Here is a 22,841-nt window from a genome sequence, read left to right on the forward strand (position 1 = left end):
GCTGCCTATCCAAGTTGATAGAGTGGCCTGACATCTTGGGATAAGGAGGGGTGAGGCCAGCGGGAGTAGCCACTCTCACCCGTCTGCCACCTAAATGATCCTGCTTCCTCTGGATCTTGTGAAAAACCGAGTCCTAATCCAGAGCTTAGCGAAGCTTAATAATTTTTTTTATTTTTATTTATTTATGATAGAGAGAGAGAGAGAGAGAGGCAGAGACATAGGCAGAGGGAGAAGCAGGCTCCATGCACCGGGAGCCCGGCGTGGGATTCGATCCCGGGTCTCCAGGATCACGCTCTGGGCCAAAGGCAGGTGCTAAACCGCTGCGCCACCCAGGGATCCCTGAAGCTTAATAATTTAAACGGTGATATTCCTTTTAGAAGGCTGAGGAAGTAAGTGGAACACCTATGGTCTCTCAGCGGGAGGCCTGTGCTGCTTGTGGATGAGGCTTCCCAGGGTGTCACCCCCAGGGCCAGTCTCCTTTGTTTTTGTTTTTTTTTAAAGACTTAATTTATTTATTCATAAGACACACATACAGAGAGAGAGAAAGCGGCAGAGACACAGGCAGAGGGAGAAGCAGGCTCCTTACAGGGAGCCCGACCTGGGACTCAATCCCAGGTCTCCTGGATCAGGCCTGGGCTGAAGGCGGGGCTAAACGGCGGAGTCCCCGGGGCTGCACAGGTCTCCATCCTTTAACCTGTCTTGGGGACCCCAAGGCCACCAGAGGTAAGCAAAGGTAGGTTCAGAGTGCTGGATTGCCAGTCCTTATGTGCACTCTCCAGATGAACCTTAGGCTAGCAAGGAATCCTATTTTGGGGGGGTTTTTGTATATTTTTTTATTGTAGTTTAATATGCCAGCATGTAGCATAACACCCAGTGCTCCTCCTAGCAAGTGCCCCCCTCGGCGCTCATCACCCAGTCACCCTGTTCCCCCACCCACCTCCCCTTCCACTACCCCTTGTTCATTTCCCAGAGTTAAGAGTTTCTCATGTGTTGTCACCTTCCCTGATATTTCCCACTCGTTTTCTCTTCCTTCCCCCTATAATGCCTTTCACTATTTTTATAGTCCCCAAACGAATGAGACCATATGATGATTGTCTTTCTCAGATGGACTTCACTTAGCATAATTAATACCCTCCAGTTCTATCCACATCAAAGCGAAGGGTGGGTATTCGTTGTTTCTAATGGCTGAGTAATATTGCATTGTATGTATAGACCACATCTTTATCCATCCATCTTTCGGTGGACACCCAGGTGCAGGTATCCCGCCGTTTCCCTGCCTCTGTATCATTGGGGTAAATCCCCAGCACTGCAATTGCTGGGTCGTAGGGCAGGTCTATTTTTAACTCTTTGAGGAACCTGCACACAGTTTTCCAGAGTGGCTGTACCAGTTCACATTCCCACCAACAGGGCAAGAGGGTCCCACTTTCTCCACGTCCTCTCCCACATTTGTTGTTTCCTGTCCTGTTAATTGTCATCATTCTCACTGGTGTGAGGTGGTATTTCATTGTGTGTGTGTGTGTGTGTGTGTGTGTGTGTGTGTGTGTTTTAAGAGTTTATTCATTTATTCATGACAGACAGAGAGAGAGAGGCAGAGACACAGGCAGAGGGAGAAGCAGGCTCTATGCCAGAACCAGACATGGGACTCCATCCGGGTCTCCAGGATCACACCCTGGGCAGAAAGTGGCGCTAAACCGCTGAGGCACTGGGGCTGCCCTCATTGGGGTTTGGTTTTGTTTTGTTTTGTTTTTCATTGTGGTTTTGATTTGTATTTCCCTGATGGCCAGTGATGCAGAGCATTTTCTCTCGTGCTTGTTAGCCATGCCTGTGTCTTCTTCTGTTAGATTTCTGTTCATGTCTTTTGCCCATTTCATGATTGGATTGTTTTTTTCCTTGGTGTTGAGTTTAAGAAGTTCTTTATAGATTTTGGATACTAGCCCTTTATCTGATACGTCATTTGCAAATATCTTCTCCCACTCCGCGGGTTGTCTTTTAGTTCTGTTGTTTCTTTTGCTGTGCAGAAGGTTTTTATCTTGATGAAGTCCCAATAGTTCATTTTGCCTTTTGTTTCCCTTGCCTTCATAGATGTATCTTACAAGAAGTTGCCGTGGCCAAGTTCAAAAGAGGTGTTGTGTTGCCTGTGTTCTCCTCTAGGATTTTGATAGAATCTTGTCTCACATTTAGATCTTTCATCCATTTTGAGTTCATCTTTGTGTGTGGTGTAAGAGAATGGTCTAGTTTCATTCTTCTGCACGTGGCTGTCCAATTTTCCCAGCACCATTGGGTTGAATAGACTGTCCTTTTTCCAGTGGATTGTCTTTCCTGCTTTGTTGACTATTAGTTGACCCTAGAGTTGAGGGACAATTTCTGGATTCTCTATTCTGTTCCATTGATCTATGTGTCTGTTTTTGTGCCAGTACCACCCAGTCTTGATGATCACAGCTTGGTAGTACAACCTGCAATCTGGCATTGTGATGCCCCCAGCTCTGGTTTTCTTTTTCAATATTCCCCAGGCTATTTGGGGTCTTTTCTGATTCCACACAAATGTCAAGATGATTTTTGCCAACTCTCTGAAGAAAGTCCATGGTATTTTGATAGGGATTTCATTAAATGTGCCAATTGCCCTGGGTATCATTGACATTTTCACAATATTAATTCTTCCAATCAATGAACATGGAATCCTATAAATGACCTTATGTTCCTGGGCTCTCCTACAGGAGACCTCATCCTTTGGTCACATAAATTCACTTGCATCCCTTGCCCCATGGTGCCTGATGAGTCAGGCCGATCATGATTGTTGTGCCCAAGATTGCGAATCCGAGAAACCACCAAGGAGCCAACACCGATGCAAGTACACAAGGGTTTATTTACAAGTTCGAGTGTGGGTCCAAGTATACTCCACACAACAGAGCAGGAGCTTGGACCCTGAAGTGGGTTACAGCTGGGTTTTTCATGGGCTGGTCTAGGGAATTTTCAGAAGGGGTGGAGGAATGTTTTTTTCCCATTCCAATATGAGGGGAAAGGGTGGGGGAGTTTCTTAAGATCTGTAAGGGATTCTCTGAGCTCTGTAGTCTTTCTGATATGGGACTTCCTGCCAAGGGCGTTCTGAGCTTTGTTCTCATTCTAATATGGGGCTTAACTGAAGGAAGGTAAAGTTCAGCTCTTCTTCACAGGGCCTGAGATGGCTGTATTTGTGCTAATGCTGAACTTGAGGTGAATGGCCTTAATTTTCTCGGACTCCACAATGATCAGTTGCAGTTAAGTTTCCTGCCTCACCCTTGCTTCTCTCTGTTCCAGTACCTGGGGCCCCGTTTGCAAGCATGACCCCACAATAAGCGAAGGCCCTCAGGCGGGGGGAAAAGCCAATGCAGAAAGCCAGAAAACAGAAAGTGGAGCTGGTTAGGCTTAGGCCAACATTCCCTTCCTTTAGGGAAGGGGGATTGAGCAAACCTTTCTCCAGAAGCCTGTCAACGTGAGTCTTTAAGACCAGCAGCCTCGCTATCTGCCTTTAACTGGCTGACAAGTACCTGGTTTTGCTTTTTGTTACAAGAAGCGGTTACCGAAGGGAGAGATGTCACCCAGGAAAGAAAGGATAGAATCCACATTTACTCACCCTTTAAGGGGAGTGGCCCCCGGTTTGGGCACCAAAATGATACAGGAGAGCTTGGTTCTTGTCTCAAGGAGTCAAGGAATGAATCTAGAACAGACGACACAGAGTGAGCAAAGTGATAGAAGTTTTTTAAGCAGACATGCAGAGAAAGTTCTCAGAATTGAGACGGCCCCCCTGACAGGGGTGCCACTGAGGGCTTTTTATGGTCTTTTATAGGAAACTGCTCAGGGAACTTGGTAAATTTCTTGTCAGTATCTGGATGGATATTTAGAACAAAAGTGGTGGATTTGTAACTATCGTAATAACAAGATGTTCTTATAAATATCATGAGCAAGGTGTTCCTTTGTCTCTGGTTGATCCCTCCTCCATAATATTTCTCTACATCTGGGATATCTGTGAGCCTGGTCAGGTAGCCCATGAGCTTGCGATTCTTGTGATGTCTTGGTTTGAGCAGGGACTGTATTGAAAACATCTTAATGACCTATTTCTTTTTAGTCTGGTGAGTTTCTGTGATTACTTAGTAGCCATGCAAGGGGGGATAGTCCCTAGCATTTTGGAGTTAGGGAGCCACGTTTATTTCTTCTGTTTTTGCTGTCTTATGTCTGTTTTCTTGGGATGGGTAGGAGCCTGACTCTGGGGCCTTTCCTTGATCTTTCCCTGCTTAGGCCCCCATCTGCCACTAATTCGTTCCTACATCAATTCCATGGAGGTCAATTTGCAAATAACAGCATCAATCAAATTGAGTAAAATTAGTAAATAGGGAATATGTTGCCTTTGAGAACCCAAAAAGACAAAAAGATTTTCGACTTCTGTGCTGAGAAGGTTAACAACTGTTTCTTGACAGTGTCAGGGACGGTTTACCAAATAATTTTCAGGTACTTTAACTGAAAATGATGTGGTGGGACTTGCATTGTGTATGGAACATTGAGGACCCATCCTCCTTTTGTGAGCTCTGGGATTCATATCTTCATAACGAGTGTGTCAGAAGACTCTCTTTGGAGGAGGTATGTCATCAATATAATGTCATACCTGTGCGTGTCAAGAAAGTTGGGTCCAGTTAAGGTCTTGCCCTCAAAGATTGTATGTGATGGATCCCAAAGCTGTTGAGGTACCCATGAGGTACCCCCATGGGTAAAGGTGTATTGTATCCCTTGGGAGGTGAAGACAAACTATGGCTGAGAGGCATTGAAATAGACAACGAACAGAATTTATTAGCCAAATCTGTAATCTCAGAATATTTCTTTGTTACTGATGGGATGGACTTGGAAATTTCAATAATGTTTGGTAATGGAGCCTTAGGGAATGGGACCTCAGAATTAAGGTTGCAGTAGTCCACCATGAGGTGCCTGCCTTCTTTCCAAGTTTATTAACGGGCAAAGTTTAATAGGTAAATTTAAGTTTTTAAACGGAGCAGTAGTAGGGATAATCACTTCTTCAATCATTAGGTTTTCCCAAAGTTTCAATCATTGAAGGAAGGCGTAATACCAGCCTTGGACCCAGAACCCTGAGACCAAGACCTGAGCTGAGATAACAGTCGGACCCTGAACTGACTGAGCCACCCAGGTGCCCGAAGGAAGTCCTATTTTATTTTTAATTTTTATTTTGCACTGGGCTATATTAACTGTTTTAATAGATGAGGGGCATCCATGGGGATTCACTTTTGTCAAGCCAATTTGTTACTACCAAAGTCTTTTTTTATTATTATTATTTTTAAGGTAAGCTCCATGCCCAGCATCAGGCCCGAACTCACGACCTTGAGATCAAGAGTCACATACATGCTCTACCAAGTGAGCCAACCAGGTGCCCCTGTAATTACCAAAGTCTTTTATTTTTTTTTAAGATTTTTAAAATTTATTTTTTCATGACAGACACAGAGAGAGAGAGACAGAGAGAGAGCAGTAGAGACACAGGCAGAGGGAGAAGCAGGCTCCGTGCAGGGAGCCCGATGTGTGACTCCATCCCAGGTCTCCAGGATCATGCCCTGGGTCCAATGCGGTGCAAAACCACTGAGCCACCGGGCTGCCCCCAAAGTCTTAATTTTAATTTATTACTCACTTGGGCAGAGCTTTCTCACCCAATGTGGGATATTTTGAGGCAATGGGTGCTATGACTGTGAAGATTTACGCAGGACAGTAATAGTTTGGATGATTAAGGTAAAACTTACCTATTTGTCCTCCACTTCATATTCAGTAACTCTACTAAAGGGTTATAATGAGTACCTTGGTTAAATTTTTGGGGTCTCCAGATACAACTATAACTTGAGCCTCAGGATTAAGGCTGTGAAGCTTTACCAACTGACACATTTAAGGCAAATATTAAAGAATCAAAAAAAAAAAGAATCTGTGTTAATAGCGGCACAAAGCCAATGTGTGTCTTTTTGTTATTGTGCCCAAGATGGCGTATCCGAGAAACCACCTAGAAGCCAACACTGATGCAAGCGCATGAGGGTTTATTTGCAAACTAGAGCTTGGGCCAAGTATACCCGACACAGTGGAGCAGGGACTTGTACCCCGAGGGTAAGAGGCGTAGCAGTTTTATAGGGGCCAGTGGCCAATGGGATTGTAACACACACAGACTTGCACAGTCATGTCGGTCCACACGCAGGTGGCCAATTGAATTACAGTTTACCCTACAGTGACCATTTGAACTAGCCTATCACTCTGGTCAGAATTGGCGCGCGGGATTGGCAAGCAAAAGGCGGGGTTTACATTCTTTGCGGTTTAGGGGTTCCGCATTCCTATATGAGCCCGTTTCCAGTAAGGGTGTGCTCAGTGGCTTTACTAGGGTGGGGGGAGTGCAATAAGTAGGTCTTGTGGGGGTCATACATGAGATGGCGGATGTAGCACAAAATGGAGTTAGCCCTGCTCTGCTTGTCCAGGGGTAGGGGGGATTTTTGTTAAATTCCTTGGGTCCACAGTTATCATATGAAATTTTTAGTAGATTTTGAATTTCCAATTGGATCAAGTGGTGGATCCTTATTTTAGCTTTGCTTCAGTTCCTCACTGTCAGGTTTCTTCCTTCCTCTAGACACTCAGTATACACTTCAGTGATTCTCCTACATTTCTTCTCATCTGTATAAATTTCTTTCTCCAAAAATTTTCCAGTTAGCACCCTCAGGGTTAGGAGCCTCCCTCATGGTATGATGGCTTTATAGTGCTTAAGGACCCTGGGCTTCCAATTAGTTTGAATCAACCCCTTCACTGTGCTACAGGCATGCCATAAGTGTTTTTTCCCTATAGCCCCGACAATAAGGATCTTTGTTACAACAGAGGAAAAGGTAGCAGAAGGGTGCTGGACCCCTAACCCAATGGTCAATGGATCAAGACCATCCTGTGCTACAATCCTGCTTTTTCTGCCAATGCCATTTTTTCTTCTCTTTTCTCTTTGTACAAAGATTATGTTGGGTTTCTGGCCACATAAAGTCATAGCTTTCAGTTTCTGTCTCTGTCCAGTCATTCCTACTGCAACTCTTCTGGGTAGTTATGGGAAAAGTTCAGGAACCCAGTAGCCAGGCTCATAGGTGGGTGTCTATTCCTCAAGAGAAGGCTAGTCAATCTCCCACAGAATGGAGTTCACATCCAGTAAGGTCATTTTGTCTATGGTATATTTATTACCTAAGCACTTATCTCTTAATTTCTTTCTAAGCACTGCTGTAGCTGTGCCCCACAGCAGGGCTCTTGAACAACATGTTTGAACTGCAAAGGTCCACTTAACGCAAGGGTGGATTTTCTCTTTTTGGACAGATACAGTACAATAGTATAAATGTGATTTTTCTTAATGATTTTATTTTCTCTAGCTCTATTTTAACAATACAGTATATAAGACTTGTAACATACCAAATGTGTGTTAATCGACTATTAGGTTATTAGTAGTTACATTTTGGGAAATCCAAATGTATATGTAGATTTTTGCCTGTGTGAAGGTTTGGTGATGAGAGGGTTAAACTTTTCAGCCTCATCCCTAACCTTCTAGGAGGGGAGAGGCATCAGAGATTGAGCTCAATCACCATGGCCACTGATTCAGCCAATCACGCCTGTGTAATGAAACCTCCATAAAACCCCTCAAAACAAGTTCTAGAGAGTTTCTGGTTGGTGGGCACATGGATGTGTTGGTAGGGTGGCACCCTGGAGGAGCCCTGGAAGTTCTGTGGCACCCACCCTCTACAGTGTCCTATGCATCACTTCCCTTTGGCTGTGTCTGAGGTAGATCCTTTATAACCAGTCATTGTAAGTAAAGTGCATTCCTAAGGTGAGTCGTAATCATACCTGAGGGGTCAGGGGAGCCCCCACATTTGCAGTTGGCAGAAGCACAGGTAGCCTGAGCACCCCCCCCCATTCCTATCTGGCATCTGAAGTGCACATAGTCTTGTGGGACTGAGCCATTTAACCTGTGTGGAATGTGATGGTAACTCCAGCTAGGCGGTGTCATTAAATTGAATTTTTAGATACCCAGTTAGTGTCCGAATTGGTGTGGAAAACACCACATATTTGGTATCCGAGGAAAAAAACCACATTCTTCTCATCTTACTATTTTTATTCTGTTTGTTCCTTCCATTTTTCTATTCCTGTTTTCCCTTTCCTGCTGTCTTTTCCTTTCCTGGGTTCACTGTTAGAGGCGCCACTTGCCCAGGATGGGGAAGGGGCAGGAGGAGTGAGCTGGCTGAGGTCTCAGGCAACAGAGATGCTGACTTCCGGTTCTCCTGTCTCCCCCAGGACCTTGGAACCCTTCCCCCCATGGTGCCGCACATCAGAGGCTATTTTGTTGAGTTCCTCAGACTTTCTGACTCTGTGAGCCTTTTCGATCTGAACAATAGGCTTTTCTTCTCCCTGACAGGTGCTATTAAATTCAGTTTCTAGAAAGTACTTCTACCCCTGCCTAAACGAATTTAACAAACATTTTTAAGGACCTGAGCGATAGGTGGCCATCTCCCCGTGATATGCAGGGAGTGTTAAGTCCGCAGAGACCTGCTCCCAGCACCACTGAAGACAGACGACCCTGCTGTGAGTCCTGTTGGTCTTTGTTGGTGCCACCAATTCTTCTACCTACTGCTCACTTATACAAAAGATCTCTATCTTAAAGGGTTAATAGAAAAAGAAACTGAGGGACACCTGGGTGGCTCAGTCAGTTAAGTGCCCTCCTCTTGATTTTGGCTCAGGTCATGACCTCAGGGTCGTGAGATCAGATCTTATGTTAGTTAGGCACCGAGCTGGGTGTGGTGCCTGCTTGGGATTCTCTGCCTCTCCCTCTCCCTCTGCCCTTCACCCTCTGGTCATGCTGTCTCTCTCAAAAAAATAAAAAATAAAATAAAATAAAGATTTTTTTTAAAAAGATCAAAACAAACTGAGGGCAGACCCCTCCTATTTGGATTGGTGGAGTTATTTTAAGTTTCATTCCAATCTCCTGATAGTGACCAACCCCTGCGTTTTATGGAATATAGGCTATTTATGGGAGTTGTGAAGTAGGCCACTGTGTAGACAGGCCTCAGCTCCTGTGACATCATGGAATAGCATGAACTTTGAACCAGGTTTTGGATGCTGTCACTTACCACCTTCGTGCCAGGAGCATCTTGAGGTCAGCACATTCCCCTAAAGGGACTGCATAGATCCAGAGCAGCAGGGAACTGCACAGAACAGGATGCAGAAGAAACCAGAAGTAGAACCATGAAAAGACGGGACAATCCGGTGAAAACGATGGACATGTATTTAGCCACCCAGGATCAGGGTGATGTCCAGAGTAAAAGAGTCTGTGGCTAGGAGTACGCAGTGGACTTGGTGGATAAGAGGTTTACGTGTGCATTGCAGGTCATTGTTACCTGAACTAGGATAGTCTGTGACCTGGCTTGTGAATTCAGTCATTTGAGAAGTAGTTCAAGTGATCTTATAAAACCAACTTGAAGAATCAGTTCCCCTCACTTTTATGAGGAGAAGACAATAACAAGTGGCTCTCAGAAAACAGCTGGAAAAAAAAAAAGAAAACAGCTGGAGCCTGGATACACAGTGCCATCGTGCCCCGACAAAGCTGAACAGAGTGTCTGCTACTTTGGCACCCCAGTCCTGCATGAGACCCCCAGGACACCACAACATTCTATGATGGGATCAGGGTCTTCAAGGTCCACACCATCCCTATTCCTCTTGCACCTGAACTCTTCTGGTCCCAAGCTTCTCAGAAGGCTTCCCTTCAAAGTCACCGGGGGAATGGTCCCCTGAGTCCACACAAAGCACTACTGGAATGCCAGGCGCTGCAGCCTCTCAGGCGGGGAGCCTGCTTCTCCCTCTCCCTCCCGTCTCCTCTACCCCCCACTCCTGTGTGCAGATACTCTCCCTCTCAAATAAATAAGATCTTAAAAAAAAAAGAAAAAAGACTGGAGGACTCTATTTCAGGGTGGTCTTGGGAGTTAGCCTTTTGAGTTCTCAAACATATTTAATGGGAATATGGGAGGGGAACAGTCGATGAGCATTAAGCACAAACTCAGTATCCATGGCTGTTCCCCAAAATTAGTACCATAATAACTTGTAAGTTATTTTAACAACCAAGAAGGATCACAGTTCTCAATCTACATATCTCAGTCCTTCTTTGTTGCAGGGAGGAGATCATTGGGCCACAACAGGTTAGAGTTAGATATAAGCAGATGCCCATATCTTTAGGTCCAGAACACCAACTAGGGACCCAGAGCCTTAGGGGTCCTTGAACCTGAAGAAAGGAATAAGAGAAACTGGGAGGCTCCGTGGTTTCTGCTTATACCAGAAGCTGTGGCTCAGGGTGCAAGTGAGTGTGGCAAGTCGATCCCAGGGCTTTGGAGGGCAGCTGAGAGAGCAGACACACAGATCACTGGGCTGGGCCAGGTTCCACCTGCTCTGGGGTCTGAGTCCGAGGGGGCCGACCCATCTCTGAGGACTGTCCCTAAACTCAGTTCAGTGACAGGGCAACTATTTCCTGTTGAGGGAAAGAAGCTTAAGTTGACTTGCATCTAACTTGGGTTTACAACCTCCAGATGACATTAATTCATTCAAGCATATATTGAGTTCCTGCTATGTGTCAAGCTCCGTTCTAGAAGTTAGGGATATGGCAGTGAACAAACATCAGAGAACCTGCCATTCTAATGGAGGAAGGCAGACAATCTAGGAGGAAGTAAGATAATTTTAGGTAGTGATAACTGCTACCAGAAAACAAAACACATAATAGGGGAGAGATTTGGGGAGGAAGAACTCTGGTTAGGGAGATTCCCTAACTCTGGTTAGGGAAGTGATTTCCAATGGACCACCTGTGAGCAAGAATTTGTTCTCATTGCTAGGACAATAAGGGGATAGAATAGCCCCTTCTAGGAGAGGTATGTCTCTAATTATATATACACAATTGATAATATGATTTAAAGATTACTTATTTGGTTAGTTTGGTTCATTTTAATAATTTCCAAGAGCCTCAGTAATTTTCCATAGACTGACTAAGTTGAATTTCTGGACTGCAAGTGTTGAAAGTCAGACTCCAGAATGGAGTACCCATCCCAAAGTGCTGCCGATGGACTCCTGACCAGAACATTGTCCAGCAACTAGGATGGCCCTATTACCTATTACAACATCATCCTGACCCACAATTTCACAAATGGTGAGTTAAAATTTGAACTGTGAGTACTTCTGTATTCCTAGTCTTAACCCTTTATTAATTTATAATCACAAAGTTGGAGATATTCTCACTTGTGTGCTATATGATCTTGAAGTACAGGAATTGAATAAAACGGTTGGAAAACCTATACATAGGACCCAGATATGCACAATTAATAACTTAATTGTTTTATTTGTATTAATATAATTTAATATTAAATAGTAATGATTCAATACTAATGGCGATCATATAATGACTACTTACTCCATGGCAGGCAGGAGGCTAAGGAAACAATGTGCCTCAGCACATCTAATCCTCAGAACTGCCCTTTGAGTTCAGTAGCATCCCCAGGGTGAAAAGAGTATGCAATGTTAAGAACCCCTAGCTCCAATTACTAGCTGCATGACCTCAAGCAGAGCATTCCTCAGCTCTGAAATGGGAATTAAGATGCTATATACCACATAAATTGTATGTGTGTGAAGATTAAATGAGATAATGGTTATAAACTAATATTGAACGTGCTTAATGGGAGCTTTTAGAGTTACTGTTGTAAGTCTAAAATGTTCTGTACTGAGTAGAAATTTGGTAGTCATTCAGTTCCATTTTCTTGTTGCTCTCCATGTTTTTATATGACCAATCTGGAAGGCTTCTGGCTGAATGTATGCCTGCTTACAATTTATCACAAAAAGAGCCTCATGTGCACTTCCAGCCATTCCCCCAATCCCTGAAGCCGAAGGGAAGTAAGTATACGTAAGCCAGCTGGAAGGACTGTGTGAGCTAATGAGAATGTTTATAGCAGTGTGTGAAGAGTGAAAACAATAACATTTTGCTGTTTTTTCTTTAAGGTTTGTTTGGAGCATATATATCTGTTTTAAAAAGATTATTTATTTATCTATCTATTTATCTATCAATCAGAAAAAGAATAGTAGGGGGAGCAGCAGGCAGGCCCAACACGGGACTTGATCCCAGGACCCTGGCATAATGACCTGAGCCAAAGGCAAACATTTTAATTGACAGCTTCCCAGATGCCCCTGGAGCATATATATCTTAATAGATTCAAACACACTACAGAGAGAAAAATTTTTTTTGCTACACATAACTTTATTTTTCCTTTGGGTTAAGAAGCTTTATTACAAATTTGACAGCATGACCAAAACAAATAACACATGGATAATTACCATAAAGCTTTATGGATCTAAAAATATTTGCCATGAAAAATAAGTCACTGTGTATCTCTCGTTTTAAGAATCACAATGAGGAGCACCTGGGTGTCTCGGTTGAGCATCCAACTCTTGATTTTGACTCAGAGCATGATCTCAGGGTCATGAGGTCAAATCCCACATCAGGCTCCACATTCAGTGCAGAGACTGCTTGTCCCTCTCCCTCCTCAACTTGTGTTCTCTCTCTCTAAAAGAAATAAGTAAACTCTTTAAAAAAGAAAAAATCATAATGATACCACAATTTAGATTTATTGCCCACCTTTACAATTAAATATTAAAACCTTTTGGGGGATCCATGGGTGGCGCAGCGGTTTGGCGCCTGCCTTTGGCCCAGGGGCGTGATCCTGGAGACCCGGGATCGAATCCCACATCGGGCTCCCGGTGCATGGAGCCTGCTTCTCCCTCTGCCTGTGTCTCTGCCTCTCTCTCTCTCTCTCTCTCTCTCTCTCTCTCTGTGTCTCTCATGAATAAATAAATAAGATCTTAAAAATATATATATCCAGCAATTTTACTTCTGGGTATATACCCCAAAGAATTGAAAGGAGGGTCTTGAAGAATTTGTACAGCTGTATTCATAAGCACATTTATTCACAATAGTTAAGAGGCGGAAGGAACTCAAGTGTCCATCAATGGATGAATGGATAAACACGAGGTAATATATAAGTACAGCAGAATTTTATTTCAGTCTTTAAAAGGAAGGCAATTCCTAACACATTGTAAGCATGGATGAACCTTGGGGACATTATGCTAAATGAAATAAGCTAGTCACTGAAGGACAAATACTGTATGATTCCACTTGTATGGATCCACTTATACCCCTTGAGTTGGAGCAAGGTTATTTTAAACTGAAGTCATTTATGACACAGCAAATGCAGAAGCCTTTCTGGGTCTCATGTATCTGACTAAAGGCTTATCCTTCTGAGAGAGAAGCTGCCATAAATCCCTCTTTGGGGTAGTTTCACTCTCAGCCTGGACCACTTGCATCTGAGAAGTGGCAAACATGACAATATCATACTTTCCATTTGTTTTCCTAAAAGCTCCTTAGTCTTTTCCAGAGAAGCTCTTTCTTTGCTTTCCATCGCTTTCCCCTGTTCAGTTGGTATATAAACGTCTATCTCCAGCTCTTTAGGGAGCCTCTTCATCTGAATGCTCCTGCGTGAGTGTGTAAATTAATCTTGTCTTTTCTCCTGTAAATCTGTCAGTTAATTTTTTTTAATTTTTTAATTTATTTATGATAGGCACACAGTGAGAGAGAGAGACGCAGAGACACAGGCAGAGGGAGAAGCAGGCTCCATGCACCGGGAGCCTGATGTGGGATTCGATCCCGGGTCTCCAGGATCGCGCCCTGGGCCAAAGGCAGGCGCCAAACCGCTGCGCCACCCAGGGATCCCAAATCTGTCAGTTAATTAATAGTCTCTAGATCACTGCATCTGAATTGGTAGGAAGTGTTTCCTCCTAGCACACTTACAAAGATATGTAGAGCGGTCCAATTTATAAAGACAGAAAGTTGAAGGGTGGTTTCCCAGGAGCTTAGGTGATAGAGGAATGGAGGGTTATTATTTACTGGGTACAATTTCAATTTAGTAGGATGAAAGAGTTCTGGGGATGGATGGTGGTGATGGGTGCACAATAATGTGCTTAATGCCACTGACCCGCATATTTTAAAAAATGGTTAAGATGGCAATTTTATGTATATTTTACATAAATATACATAATATAAATATATTTTTACAATAAAAATAGATTATTTAAAAATGATAAAATCATGACTCATGCAGATACAAAAACGAACAAGTGTTAAAGATTTATTTAACCGGCTAGTGAGGAGAAGTCAATTGAATAGGACAGAATGTACATGTCCAGAGACAAGAATTATTTTGCATTGCTATCACTTGTCTTCTGAAGTAGCTTAAAAACCATGAAAGACTAGGAAATAGTGAAGACTAGACTGAACAAGTAAGATATGAGCAATGCATAGTTTTTCACGGAAGTATCCTCTTTCCACCTATCACAGGATAGGGTCTGTCATTCAGCCAGCTCATTCACCCCAGACCACACTAGATTCAAGTCAAAGTCCAACACAGATCAAAATTGACAGAGCTATTTCACTAAAAAAAAAAAAAATCCCAAACACAAATTCACAAAACGGTCTCTAAAAGAAAATTACAGACGAATCTCATTGATAAATACTGGTGCAATGGCATTGATAGTCATAATAGCATGTGACTAAGTGAGAAATACTAGAAATGCAAGGATAGTCCAATATGAGGAAATCTTTTAATAAAACCCACCATATTGGGGATCTCTGGGTGGCTCAGCAGTTTAGCGCCTGCCTTCGGCCCAGGGCTTGATCCTGGAGACCCAGGATCGAACCCGTATCGGGCTCCCTGCATGGAGCCTGCTTCTCCCTCCGCCTGTCACTCTCTCTCTCTCTCTCTCTGACATGAATAAATAAAGTCTTTAAAAAAGACAAAACCAAACCTCACCATATTGACACAAAAGAGAGGAAGAGATCCCACATGATCATCTCCATAAAGGAGAAAAAGATGTAAAGGAAGCATATACTCAATAACCTGAAATTTGGGTAAAGGCATTTAACAAAATTTATTTCTGGGTTATTTATAGTTTGAAATTCAAAATAACTGTCAATAAGAGACTTCTGACGGAATATCAGTATTTAAAATGATAATCTATTTTTAATAAAATGAGATAATTTAGACAGGCTATTGATTTTTTTTTAAACATAAAAATTTTCCTGTAGGGACACCCGGATGGCTCAGGAGTGGAGTGTCTTCTGCCTTCGGGTCACGGCATGATCCCGGGGTCAGAGATGGAGTCCCACATTGGGTTCCTTACAGGAAGCCTGCTTTTCCCTCTGCCTATGTCTCTGCCTCTCTGTGTATGTGTCTCTCAAGAATAAATAAAGTAAAAAATATTATTATTATTATTATTTTTTTTTACCATGTAAGTGACTTTAGCACTCCTAAGACTCAGATGCTTGGTGGAGATGGGCACTTGGGACAAGGGCAAGAGCTGGCTGGTTGCTGGCTTGCTGCAAGACCAATTGGCCATCATCACCAGAGGGGACACAGGTATCAGAAAGGCCATCATGACCAAGATCTTGCAGCTGGGGTGTAATGTGGTCATTGCGTCACGTAACTTTGATTGACTAAAATCTACTGCAGATGAACTGAGCCCACCAGGCTCAGGTCACTCCCATAAAATGCAACATCTGCAAAGAAAAGGCGGTGAACAATTTGGTCAAATCCACCTTAGATATTTATGGTAAGATCAATTTTTTGTAAACAATGGAGGAGGTCAGTTCAGGTCTCCTGCAAAACACATCAGTGCAAAGGGATGGCATGCTGTGATCGAAACCAAATTGATGAGCACCTTCTACATGTGGAGAGCAGTTTACAACTCCTGGATGAAAGAGCATGGAGGATCCATTCTGAATAATATTATCCTGGTTTAAAATGGATTTCCAGGACTTGTGTATAGTGCAGCTGCCAGAGCAGGTGTTTACAATCTCACCAAATCCTTGGCTGTAGAATAGGCCAGAACGGAGTAAGGAGCAACTGTGTTGCCCCTGGCGTCATTTATTCCCTGACTGCTATTGACAACTATGGCTCTTTGGCAAAAGACGTATTTGGACGGTTAAGAAAATTCCAGCGAAGCAAATTGGAGTTCCTGAGAGATCTCCCTATTGGTCTGCTTCCTGCTGTCTCCTGTAGCTTCTCTTATCACTGGAAAATTGGTGGATGGGGATGGGGCCAGTCTTTGTATATGGGAGTATTTGATATACAACTGGCCTTAGCGAGCGGGGGATATTTCTGTTGTCAAAAGGATGAGGGAGTCTTTCAGGAATAAAGCCAAGCTATGGAAACTACATATGTTTTTTATCCCCAAATGTCTTAGTATCTCCAGAATGCCCTTTGGTACTTTAGAGTTATAATAATTTGTACGGAAAAATCACTTTCTGCCTTTTGAATGTTATCAGTTATGCCCAAGCAGAAACTATTCCTGAAATAAATGCATTCTTAAGCCCCAACCAATGTTGTTTAGCCTGTGTTTAAAGACTTTTTTATGAATGAAATTAACATACTTTATTTATTATTTTTTAAAGACTTTATTTATTTATTCATGAGAGACACACAGAGAGAGAGGCAGAGACACAGGCAGAGGGAGAGGGAGAAGCAGGCTCCATGCCGGGAGCCCAATGTGGGACTCGAACCAAGGATTCCAGGATCACGCCCTGGGCCGAAGGCAGGCACTCAACGGCTGAGCCACCCAGGTGTCCCTCTAGAAAATTATTTTTTCACGCTATACGTCCACCTACCAAAAAGTCCTATTCATTGTGCATCATGGATACATCAGGGATTGGCATCTCAGTAATCAGTATGGGCCTTACCCTCACTGGGTGTTTTATTGGTAGTGGATTTTTTTCTTTCCTATGTGATGCATCTTACAAATTCTTTTTTTTTTAAAGATTTTATTTATTTATTCATAGACACAGAGAGAGAGGCAGAGACACAGGCAGAGGGAGAGGGAGAAGCAGGCTCCATGCAGGGTGCCCGACGCGGGACTCGATCCCGGGCTTCCAGGATCACACCCCAGGCTGCAGGCGGCGCCAAACCGCTGCGCCACCGGGGCTGCCCGCATCTTACAAATTCATCTCTCTCAAAGCTATCCGATGTTTGTGAAGAGAGGAGCATTTTATTTTAAAGATTTTATTTATTCATGAGAGACACGGGGTGGGGGGGGAGAGAGAGAGGCAGAGACACAGGCAGAGGGAGAAGCAGGCTCCATGCAGGGAGCCCGACGTGGGACTCGATCCGGGGAATCCGGGATCATGCCCTGGGCCCAAGGCAGGCGCTCAACCCCTGAGCCACCCAGGTGTCCCTGAGACAGGGAAGCATTGCGGAGGGTTTGTTGCTGCTGGATTTGTGGGAAAGCTCTGAGAGTGGAGGTTGGAGGACGAAGAGTTAGCTGCCAGATTCTCCTGCTGCCTAAACCTTAACTGTGACAGGCAGTTTCCCTCACTTTGCTGAGCCACCTTTCACTGGAATCTTCTCCAAAGAAGCTCGTCTTTTTGTCTTAGCTATCTGTAGTCAACAATCTGGATACTGAAGACTAGATCCTTCTTTTTTTTAAGATTTTATTTATTTATTCATGATAGAGAGAGAGAGAGAGAGAGAGGCAGAGACACAGGCAGAGGGAGAAGCATGCTCTATGCAGGGAGCCCGATGCGGGACCCGATCCTGGGACTCCAGGATGGCGCCCTGGGCTGAAGGTAGGTGCCAAACCCCTGAGCCATGCAGGGATCCCCTGAAGACTAGATCCTTCAATAATACAGTGAGCTCTTGGGAGAGCTTCCTTTATTTATGTTCATCAGTTGGTTTTTGTTCTTGGGTCAATATTACTTTATGCAAATATCTGGTAAAGTTAGTATCTTTTAGCATTCTCTTATTTTGTTGTTTCTTCTAGATTAAAGTTATAATTATTTAGACAGATTACCAAAAATATTCTGATTATAACAATAAGTTAAGAATTTATATCTTTTCAATATTTGCTTTCTGCCCATTGACAAGTCTTTAGTTTTGTTAATTTTATTCCATTACATCAGTAATTTGCTATTCTTAATTTTATTTCACATATTTATTATTAATGTCATCCCTAGTGATAGCCTGGTTAGGGTGTGGTTTCTTTCATGTGTCTAAGTTACTTTGCCATTGTACATTTACTATTCAGTTCTTGCTGGATATACTCAACATTCCCATCCAGTCACATCAATAAAAATATTCTTATTATATTAGCCTTTAAAAAATTTTTTTCTTTTAGCTTTCTATTGGTAAAAAAGGTAGAATCATGACTCTCATATAGAGTTATAAAGTGAATATGTGAGGCAGATGTTCTAGCCAATTCAAAAGAAGAATCCAAACAGTGCAGTTATATGACATAAAGGGATGGTGAGATGAATTATGAATAAAGATAAAACTGCTTTTCCACAGGTGGAAATTAGCGGAAAGTCACTACCAGGCTAGATAGAATTATATATCTATCAGTTACCTACAACATACAAGGAGTTACAAAATCGCACAAAGATAATGAACAGGAATCTGAGCTGATAATCTAGAATCTGATAATCTAAAAGGGTATACATTATAAAGGATGCATAGTTTTCCACTGAAATACATGGGTTTTTTTCTATCTCTTTTTCTTTTAATTGCTATTGAGAGCACCAGCATTACATGTCATATTGCATTGGCCACAGCTTTCCCAGTGTTGATAGTGTGTATGCTTGTCCTAATTCAAACATCAACAAAATACTGATAGTGCTGCTCGTTCTGTCTTTGTTTCTCTTGGTTCTCATGATATGATCCGTGTCCATAGGTATAGTCACTTTGCCATTTCTAATTCTGATTAGTTCTTTTTCTCTTCTTTACAGTCTGCCTATTTTTCTCCTAATGCTGTTTTTCTGCTAATTATTTTATCTTCAAGTGCTCGTAATTATGCCCTTTCTTCTGCTGCCTTTGTGGTTGATTTTATTCTTATTAAATGAATTGTAGAGTTTATATGTTCGGTGTTCTTTAGTAATTGAAGAATCTGACTATGAATTTGCCTCTAACTAAAAACTTTACTTTACAGCAATGTCCACAATAGCCAAACTGTGGCAGGAGCCTCGGTGTCCATCGACAGACGAATGGATAAAGAAGACGTGGTCTATGTATACAATGGAATATTACTCAGCCATTAGAAACAATGAATACTCACCATTTGCTTCAACATGAATAGAACTGGAGGGTATTACACTGAGTGAAGTAAGTCATTTGGAGAAGGACAAACGTTATATGGTTTCATTCATTCGGGAAATATAAAAAATAGTGAAAGGGATTATAGGGGAAAGGAGAGAAAATGAGTGGGAAATATCATAGAGGGTGACAGCACATGAGAGACACCTAACTCTGGGAAACAAACAAGGGGTAGTGGAAGGGGCGGGGGGACTGGGTGATGGGCACAGAGGGGGGCGCTTGACGGGATGAGCACTGGATGTTATACTATATGTTGGCAAATTGAACTCCAATTAAAAAATATACAAAACAAATAACTTTGCTTTAGTCTCAAGAACTTTGATGTGTCCCTCGTGCCAAAAGGGAAAGAACACTTTCTTCCCCTGCTTTTCTTTCCAGCATTTCCTTTTGAAAATTTGTGATCCAGGATCCCTGGGTGGCGCAGCGGTTTAGCGCCTGCCTTTGGCCTGGGGCGTGATCCTGGAGACCCAGGATCGAATCCCACGTCGGGCTCCCGGTGCATGGAGCCTGCTTCTCCCTCTGCCTATGTCTCTGCTTCTCTCTCTCTCTGTGTGACTATCATAAATAAAATAAAAATTAAAAAAAAAAAAAAGAAAATTTGTGATCCTAATCTTCTTTGTTCTTTTCACACATATGTAATCTTTTAAAAAGCTGAACAAGCCTTTTGCCAGTTTTGCATTCTAGGTGTGTCTTTCTGGAGCCACCTCTGTGAAAGGTGAACACAGAGGAGTGTGGGGTTCTGTCTCCCTAACTCTGTGGAAGTTTTGTCCAAGCACTTGGCTCCAAGTTTTAATTTTTCCTTTGGACTAAGACAGTTGTATGTATGTAATGGATTGTTTCTGCCTAGCTATCTAAAAGGGTGAGATTTCTTTATCATTCCAATTTCTTTAGCTGAATGCCTGTGATAGGCATCATGGTCTGGTTTAATGCTTAATAACAAAACTTTCATTCTTGTCTACATTTTGTGAAGGGGTTGTACTGGGTTGACAGGAGATTTTTTTTAAAGAGTTATTTATTTATGATAGACAGAGAGAGAGAGAGAGGCAGAGACACAGGAGGAGGGAGAAGCAGGCTCCATGCTGGGAGCCTGACATGGGACTCGATCCCGGGACTCCAGGATCCCGCACTGGGCCAAAGGCAGGTGCTAAACCGCTGAGCCACCCAGGGATCCCCTGACAGGAGATTTTATTTAATTATTTCTCCCCCCCCAAAAAAAATTTTATTTCTCCCAACAGTGTACTTTTTTAATTACTTTATTTATTTATTTATTTATTTATTTACTTACTTACTTACTTATTTATTTATTTATTTATGAGAGCCCAAGAGGGTGGTGGGGAGGGGCAGAAGAAGAGGGAAAGAGGGTCTCAAGCAAACTATATGCAGAGCGCAGAGCCTGGAGCCCTCTGCAGGGCTCAATCCCACAACCCCTGGGAGAAACCAAGAGTGGACGCTCAACTGATTGCACCACCATGCAGCCCCCCAGCAGTGTCCTTTTGCTGTCTTAACAATCTGTGCGTTATGGTTGTTATTATCTAGAACTTATAAGAAAGTTAAAAGTCAATTTAAGTGATTGTCACGTTATATATACTCTGGTCCAAAATTTTGAAATCTTTTAAAGACATCTTGAGAAACATTTGTTGCTTTTATTTATTTATTTATTTATTTTGTTGTTGTTGTTGTTGTTGTTGCTTTTATTAAGGACCATCTAGTACACTTGTGATTGGGACCTTATAATCATGACGATTACATTTTTCAAATGGTTGTTACTGATACATACTAGCACCACTGATGTCTATATGTCAATCTTATGTGACACAACCTGGCTGAACTCTATTATTCTGTAGGTTTGTCTAGGATTGTCTTGGATTTCCTGTGTAAAGAGTCATATGATCTACATTTATTAGCACTTTTGTTTCTTCTTTTCCTGTTCTCATACAACCTTTTTCCTTGTAAAAGTGTGACAGGATGTCCAGTACAGTGTTGAATAGAAGCAGCGATATGACATCTGAGTTAGTCCAGGCCCCACAGGAACCAGATGCTAAGATAGGAAAATGTGCAAGGATTTTACTAGGGGAGTTGTCTATGAAGGAAAATGAGGAAGGAGCCAAGGAAGGCTTGGAGAGCTACAGATGGACATAGGCGATGAGGCAATTAGGGAGGCAAGGTGAGGTGGAAGTGTGCCAGATCCACCAGGCACTCTCAAGCAGGTTCAGCAAAGTCCTTGGCAAGTCCTCAAACCAAAGTGTCTCCCAGGAGCTAGTCTGTTGCACGCAGTCCTTGGTGCAGAGCAACACATGTGAGGTGTGGCCCTTGCTCCAGGCTGCCAGGGATTCTTGTGGGCAACAGGGTGGGCCCTGGATCAGTGACACTCCCTGAATTGGACGTGCAGGGTGCATCAGGTGTGCAGGATGTGAATGGTGGCTCTTATTTGACTTTAAAGGCAGTGTATATAGAACACCACTACTAAATATCAGGTTCAGGAATTTTCTTCCTATCCCTTACTTGATTTTCCTGTCGCCATTGACACAGTTAAATAATTAATGACATTAACCCTTCTTGCATTCCTGGTATCAATCATACATGATCATCTTTTTAAGAGAACGATTTGTCAGTGTTTCATTGTTTAGGACTTTTACATCCAGCTTCAAAAGTGAGGGGATCCCTGGGTGGCTCAGCGGTTTGGCAACTGCCTTTGGCCCAGGGCGTGATCCTGGAGTCCTGGGATTGAGTCCCGTGTCGGGCTCCTGGCATGGAGCCTGCTTCTGCGCCTCTCTCTCTCTCTCTCTCTCTCTCTCTCTCATGAATGAATGAATGAATAAATAAATAAATAAATAAATATCTTTATAAAAAAGTGAGATTGGCCAATAATTGCAAATATTCACTGTTCCTTAAAAAGGGACATATTATATTTCTCAGTTTTCTTGCCAACGCCATAATAGCATCATAGGAGTGGATTTCATAGCTTGGTGAGATTACGAATGAATGTTTCCTGTCTCTGACTTCTATAGATTCTAGTTTTGTACTTTCCAAAAATGTAGCATGTAGCTACATGTAGCTATTAATTGAAATTAATTGAAATTAAATAAAACTAAAAATTGAGTTAGTCCCATGAGCCACATTTCAAGTGGTCTGTTGTCACATGTGTCTCATGGCTTTCACATCAGACAGCACGGGTCTAGAAAATCTCTGTCACAGCACAAAGATCTGCTCTGTAGCCTGGGTGGCCTTGGAGGGTAATGGGATGGGGCTACACTTCCCTAGGAAGTGTAGGAAGAAAGCCTAGGAAGCCTAGGAAGAAAGGAGGGTTTAGGCCGTGGAAAGAATATAAGTGACCTGAAATTAACCTGATGCTTCATGAGTGAAGAAAGAAAACCTCCGGTTAAGGACCATCCTGCTAAATGATAAAAGGGTCAACCAGGAAATTAAGGAAGAATTAAAAAGATTCATGGAAACTAATGAGAATGAAGATACAACCGTTCAAAATCTTTGGGATGCAGCAAAAGCAGTCCTAAGGGGGAAATACATCGCAATACAAGCATCCATTCAAAAACTGGAAAGAACTCAAATACAAAAGCTAACCTTACACATAAAGGAGCTAGAGAA

At 42.7% G+C, this 22,841-nt stretch overlaps 1 pseudogene; it reads left to right on the forward strand.

Annotated features, from left to right (window-relative positions):
- Positions 1-15,433: 15,433 nt before the first annotated feature.
- LOC140629644 (peroxisomal trans-2-enoyl-CoA reductase pseudogene) lies at positions 15,434-19,401 on the forward strand (annotated as a pseudogene).
- Positions 19,402-22,841: the final 3,440 nt, after the last annotated feature.

This window comes from Canis lupus (genome assembly GCF_048164855.1).
Source record: "Canis lupus baileyi chromosome 27 unlocalized genomic scaffold, mCanLup2.hap1 SUPER_27_unloc_5, whole genome shotgun sequence".
Taxonomy (NCBI): Eukaryota; Metazoa; Chordata; class Mammalia; order Carnivora; family Canidae; genus Canis; species Canis lupus.